We start from the raw sequence: 5992 nt of genomic DNA, 5'->3' as shown, positions 1-5992 counted from the left end.
TTTGGCACCAACCGTCTGTTTGGATTCTTCCAGAAGCAGCTGCTGAGACAAGGATTCAAGTGCAGGTACTTTATTTAGAGGTGACCCCAGGAACCATCATTAGGGGAGTAGGACAGTATGACAGGAAGGGGAAAGAAGCCAATAAAAGGTGGGTTACCAGGCTAGTTACAGACTTAGATAATCGGGCTCAATCCTATTAGGGCACATAGGAGAGATGATATTACCCCAACCAAGGGGAGAAAAGGCTGAGGTGTTTACCCACTGAGTCTCCCTCTGTCATTGATCGGAGCATGAACTCTGGCCCTTTCAGCCTGCCTTGTGTGTAGAGCAAGCACCCCCCACAGCTACACTGAAGGCCTCAAGCAGAGTTACTAGTATTCACGGTAAGTAACCTTGGGGTATAGATTTGTGTACCAAAGGGACATGGGAGGGGCACTGGCTACATCTGTTCCAGTACTGTACATTTTTCCCTTTCTCTTAAGATTGGGAAGGGTTGGATTATGCCAGGTAAAGAAATCTACCTCTGGCCACATGCTTAGGCAAAATAGAAACCTGTATACACAGTGTGATAAAACGTATACAAGAACTACTTTCTCTAAATATATTGTATCAACTATCCAGTTGTTCTGGTGTCTGAAATTCCCTCATTTTCTAAAAATATTTTTTTGGCCTGGACTCTTGATATCCTTTTTCCAAGAGAAAATTATACCTGGAAAGAATCCTGCATTAAACTATATAATAATAAAACATAATGCATATAATAGGAAAATGTTAGTGACATTTAGCTACAAAACTGAAGGTAGGTTCTGGCATTGAGGCACAGAAATCACCATATCCCTGTAAAAGCTAAACATCTGAGATCTTCTGAACTCTATAAATTTAAAAATATGTTGATTTAATATATAGATGCGAATCAGTCTGCTAAGCTCACTAGCTGGCTACATGACTCTTCCAGAGAATAGCCTGTGGCACATGAGCAGATCACAATGAACCATTTCCTTTAACACTGAACAACAGATGAAGGCCAATGCTCTGCTATCTAAGGGCCTTTCTCTCACCCTAATCTCCAATGCCCAGGTCCATACCCAAGGATAAGGTTCTACATTATGAGTAAAGAACACAATGTAATACTTTGGTACCATCAATTTGTGTCTTTCTTCAAAGGATTAAGCATGAAAACTCTTCTCTCTTCCACGTGGCATCCCCCCCCCCCGCCCCCCGCCCAGTTTTCTCTATTTTACATTGTTTTGCTCTGGGATCTCTCTTCTCTAAGTCCTTTCATGCAGCTATTACAGTAAAGTGGTCCTGACATTACCTCTTTTTCTTGAAGGGTGTCTACTTGCAGATGGCCTCAAGAAAACACAGTAGGGAAAGACAGAGAAGGCATGGGGTGATGCCCACAGGACAGCTGTGCTTCAGGCTGTAGGGAGAAAGTCTCTAGAGAGGACATCTGCCGTTTTAAGGGTGCCTGTATCGTTTGTGGTCCCAGCCAAAAACAGATGGCTCATTCAAATTAGGATAATTTGAGGAAGATTTAATGAAGGGGAAATTTACAAAAATGATAGTAGTGTTACCACAATGGGTAGTGGAGCATATCATGCCATCTCCACTCACAGACTTGAAGGAGCAAATGGAGGGAGCAGTTAGAGGATCCCCGAGACCCAGAAAGCTGAATGGGGAGGACCTCCTACAGATGCTAGCATTTCTGACAAAGAATGCAGCCAGTCTGTGGAGACCTTGTCACGACGGAGATAAAGAAATAAATGCCCTGATCTCTCTCTCTTCTCCCACTGGTCTCTCACCTGTGCTATTGGCTGACCCCAGCTGAAGACAGACAATAAGAAGATGGGTTGTTTGGTAGAAGCTGTACAAGGCAGCATCTCAAGGCATAGATCAGATTACTAAAGAGTAAATCTGTAAAAGCACTAGGATTTTCCAGCCCACAACCACTGGTAAAATTTAGCAACCACCTTCCAATAAAGAAGCTAAAAAAATTAGACATTTGTTCTGTCTGATTCCTGGAAGCCATGTGTCACCGGTCAGATGCTCATTCCAGGGAGTAGAGTGATTTTAGAAATACAGTTGACCCTCTATACTTACTGCTTCCACATCCAGATGCAACCACAATCCAAATGCGCAATGCTTCAAAAGGCCAAAACTCAAAATGTAAGAATTTGGAGTAAGGAAAGGTTAATTGATTGAGAAGGCACCAACTGAGAAAATGAAAGCCTTATTGGTTCCTCAAATCCATCTTAAGAAAATACAGAGTTCAAGTGTCTTTTATGTCAAGGGAAGGGAAAATGGGAAGGGCTGTGTTTGCAAAACTCAAGAAGCGAGCAGAAACCCTCTAATGATTAGCATGCCTACATGCAAGACTAATCAGAAGCTATTAACCTGGAGGCCTTGGGAACAACACAGGCTTGAACAGGATGGAGTCAGAGACTGAGCACTGCACTGTTACACAACCACAGATCGAAAATATTTGAAAAAGCTGTTACATTGCTGACCTGTGCTATGTAGTTAGGCCTATGATGGTTGCACCCGTGCTGAACATGAACAGACTTTTTCTTGTCATTACTCCCTAGACAAAACAGTATAGCAACTATTTACAAAGCATCTACATTGCATTAGGTATTATAAGTAATCTAGAGATGATTTAAAGTACACGAGAGAATGTGGGTAAGTTACATGCAAATACTATGCCATTTTATACAAGGGACTTGAGCATCATGGAGTTTATTAGACGCAGGGGTCCTGGAACCAATCCCTGTGGATGCCGAGGGATGGCTATATCTGGCTGTCTAGAGGAAGTAGTCAGGCGGTGGCAGCAACACCCTCCACAGACCAAAGGCAGCATGTCCAGTGGCAGAATCCAGTGTTCAGGGGTGGCAGCTTTGGCCCTCAACCCACGAATGTCCCCCTAGATCACCTTGCCTGTGTTTCTAGCCAGTTAGGTTTTCTGAGGTTTTCTGAGCCTAGTTCTCCATGTTTCCTTTTATATCTGTTTAATTTTTATTCCAAACAAATTTCTTGGCAGCTTAAGTTCACCAGGGACAACTTGTGGTTTCTGGTGTGAAGAATTCTGATTAGTAGGGGGGGGAAATATACCATGATTAGGCTGTGGAGGTGACATTGCAGTGGCTACCACACTACACAGAGAGTCCAGGGCAGTGTCTCAAGTATATAACCTTAAAAAAACTTAGTAAATAAGAAGTAATCTGGAACTGCTCATCTTGCTTAATTGGGGCTGAAAATAAATCAAAAGTTCATCTAGTATTCCAGGAAGAAAATCTCAACACCCAGCATGAGGTAGCACCTCTAAAATTCATATTTCACCCTAGTCATCTGGACTAAGTTGTCAGTGGAGGCACTGAGGAACTGAGCAGCTGCCATAGTGTGCCAGGAAGGAGACATTCGAGGGCTGCAGGGTGAGCAGAGGCTTCCAAAGCCTGGATAAGTTTAAAGAAAAAGCAATGAGTAGCCGCCCAAATCCCCAAATTCTTGCCTCAAGTAAGAGACTGAAGTCCAGGAAATGTCTCTACAATTAAGCTAAAGAATATTTTATCTTTGGCAGTGGCAGGCTGAGATGCAGTGAGGGGAGAAATGCAGGTCTGAGACGGCAACTACCGTGTCAGTTTAAAACTAGAGCTTCATTGGTGTCTATCCCACGTTTTCTCAGCTCTTTATGCTTCTTCCTCCAGCCCTTCCTCTCTCTGCGGTAGGAATCTGACAGTGAGGTGCATCGCTGAGACGCAGTAATGGGGAGAAGCTTTAGTGTGCAGGTGGGAAGTGCAGAGGGGGGAGCCCAGGTAGCTAAGGAGAATAGCAGGCACTAGGACAGGGCCAGAGCAGAGAGATAGAAGCCTCTCCTGTCAAGGAGACCACTGAGAGGGCCGCTCGGATTCATTCAGCACGTTGTTATATTTGAGTAAGGAATTTCCTGAAAGGAGTAAGAAAAGAAACTGAAGAAGGGGAAGATACACTCTTACCAGTAGGTTTTCTCCCTGAATTTATCTGAATGATACCATAGTATTCCTATAAGCTCCTTATAAGCTTTTGAAATAGCTGCTGTCATGGGGGGGGAGGGGTTATTTATGGATATTTTAGAAAACAATTTTTTAAAATTATTTACCAAGTCACCATAAAATTGAACTATATTTTTTCTCTAATATAACTGCCACTAATGATATTTTCTAAAATTTAGGTGGCCTAGTGATACTCTTTTGCAGATTCCACATTTTCTGATGCCTTTCTTAAAATGTAAATGCTTTTATGTATTATTTTTGAATCCTGTTTTGAAAGGGGGCAGGGAGGAGCTTAGTCAACCCTTCATTAAGGGAAATGTAGCAGTTGAATAACCAATATTAATTTTAAATGTGCAGTGGATTTGAAAAATCAATAATAAAAGACAATAAAATTCAGACTTTCCTAAACTAAAATTTTGTCAACTCAGTCTAAGATCCTGACCTCCCCATCTCACACATATGTCTTTATTGTACTTTCTTGAGGTTATTGCCCTCTCTGGCTCTGGTTTCTTTAAAGCAGTCACTATCTTGCTTGAATTTCCATCCCAAGGTATTCACAAGGCCTCTTCATTGCCTTACTTGGGCCCAGGTCGCAGGGCCCCAGGAGCTCATTTAGCTGCCTTGTGCCCTATAACTAGGACTGGGCACAGCTCCACCTCTCTGTACTGAGCTGTTCCTGGAAGAAGAGTCCTGGTGAGTAGCTGTCATGTCTGGGATGATTGTTCATAGGAGAAGAGAACACCTGGGTTTCCTGCTCCCTGAGAGAGCCCAGGCCCCTTGGCTTCCCATATAAGTGGCTTTGCACCAGTTGCATAGGTTATGAAAATCTCAGTGAAATTATCTATGTTGTAGTTACTGGGAAGAAAGTAACCTTCAGTCTCAGCCTACCTGGGTCTATAGGAACCTCTAGATTGTTCCTATCCTATCCTAGTCGAGTGGGAAATCCAGGGAATGGTCTAGAATCCTTCTTATGTCCAGACCCCTACTGTGCTAACATAGTTCTTGTTCCCCACCCACGTTTCAGTGTGGCAAGACATCTTTACCAGTTGCTAGTTTCAAATGCTGTTTTAAAACAAAACTTGTTTCTACTAGTCCTGAAACCCCACAACCTCATGAGGAACTGTAGCATATCTACCCCTTCCTTTTGAGGAATCAATGAGTGGGGCAGGATACATGTCTCTCTTTTCTCAGAAATTTACACCAGAATTTCTCAACAGCCCCATTATTAACATTTTGGACTGGATAACTCTTTGTTGTGTATATTGACACCCTGTGCATTGTAAGATGCTTAGCAGCATTCTTGGCTTTTGCCCATTAGATTATAGTAGTACATTCCCAGTTGTAACAAACAAATGTTTTCCAGACGTTGCTAAATATCCCCCTGGGAAGGCAACGTCTTCCTCGACTGAGAACCCTGCACAACACCAACATCCACTGGAATCAAGGCCTTCTGTATATGTATGTTAGATAAATCTTGCATCCTTTGAACATTTCATCAAGGAACTTACATCCTGGCTCCCTCTCTAACCATCCACCTCATTTTAAACTTAATTAATGAGTCTTCTTTAAAAAAGAGTTTACACTCGCTGATTTAACTGGCTCCTTCCAACTTCCTTTCCTTTTAGCTTCCTTTCAACCCTTGATTCGTTGCAATTTAACTTCTTTCCCTACCACCCCACAAAAACTGATGTTATTAAGATCACCACCTACAGTACCCAACATATAGTCTACTGGCCTTTTCTCTTCTTGTTGTCTTTTTTTTGGACCTCTCCATGATATTTTATATTATGACCAGTATGGCTTTCCGTGATTGGCCTGGCATCAAGCTCTTCTATAACAACCACTGTATCAATTCCTGTTTATTTTCTTGTCAGTGCTGATGTTGCCCATTTTCCCCCTCTTGGAGACTCCCTCTTGTCTTGCTTGGCACACTCTGCCTGAGGCTGGCATCCCTTGGTGCCTCTGCA

Source organism: Miniopterus natalensis, chromosome 6 (assembly GCF_054644295.1).
Source record: "Miniopterus natalensis isolate mMinNat1 chromosome 6, mMinNat1.hap1, whole genome shotgun sequence".
NCBI classification, from domain to species: Eukaryota; Metazoa; Chordata; class Mammalia; order Chiroptera; family Miniopteridae; genus Miniopterus; species Miniopterus natalensis.
This window is presented reverse-complemented; position numbering follows the sequence as displayed.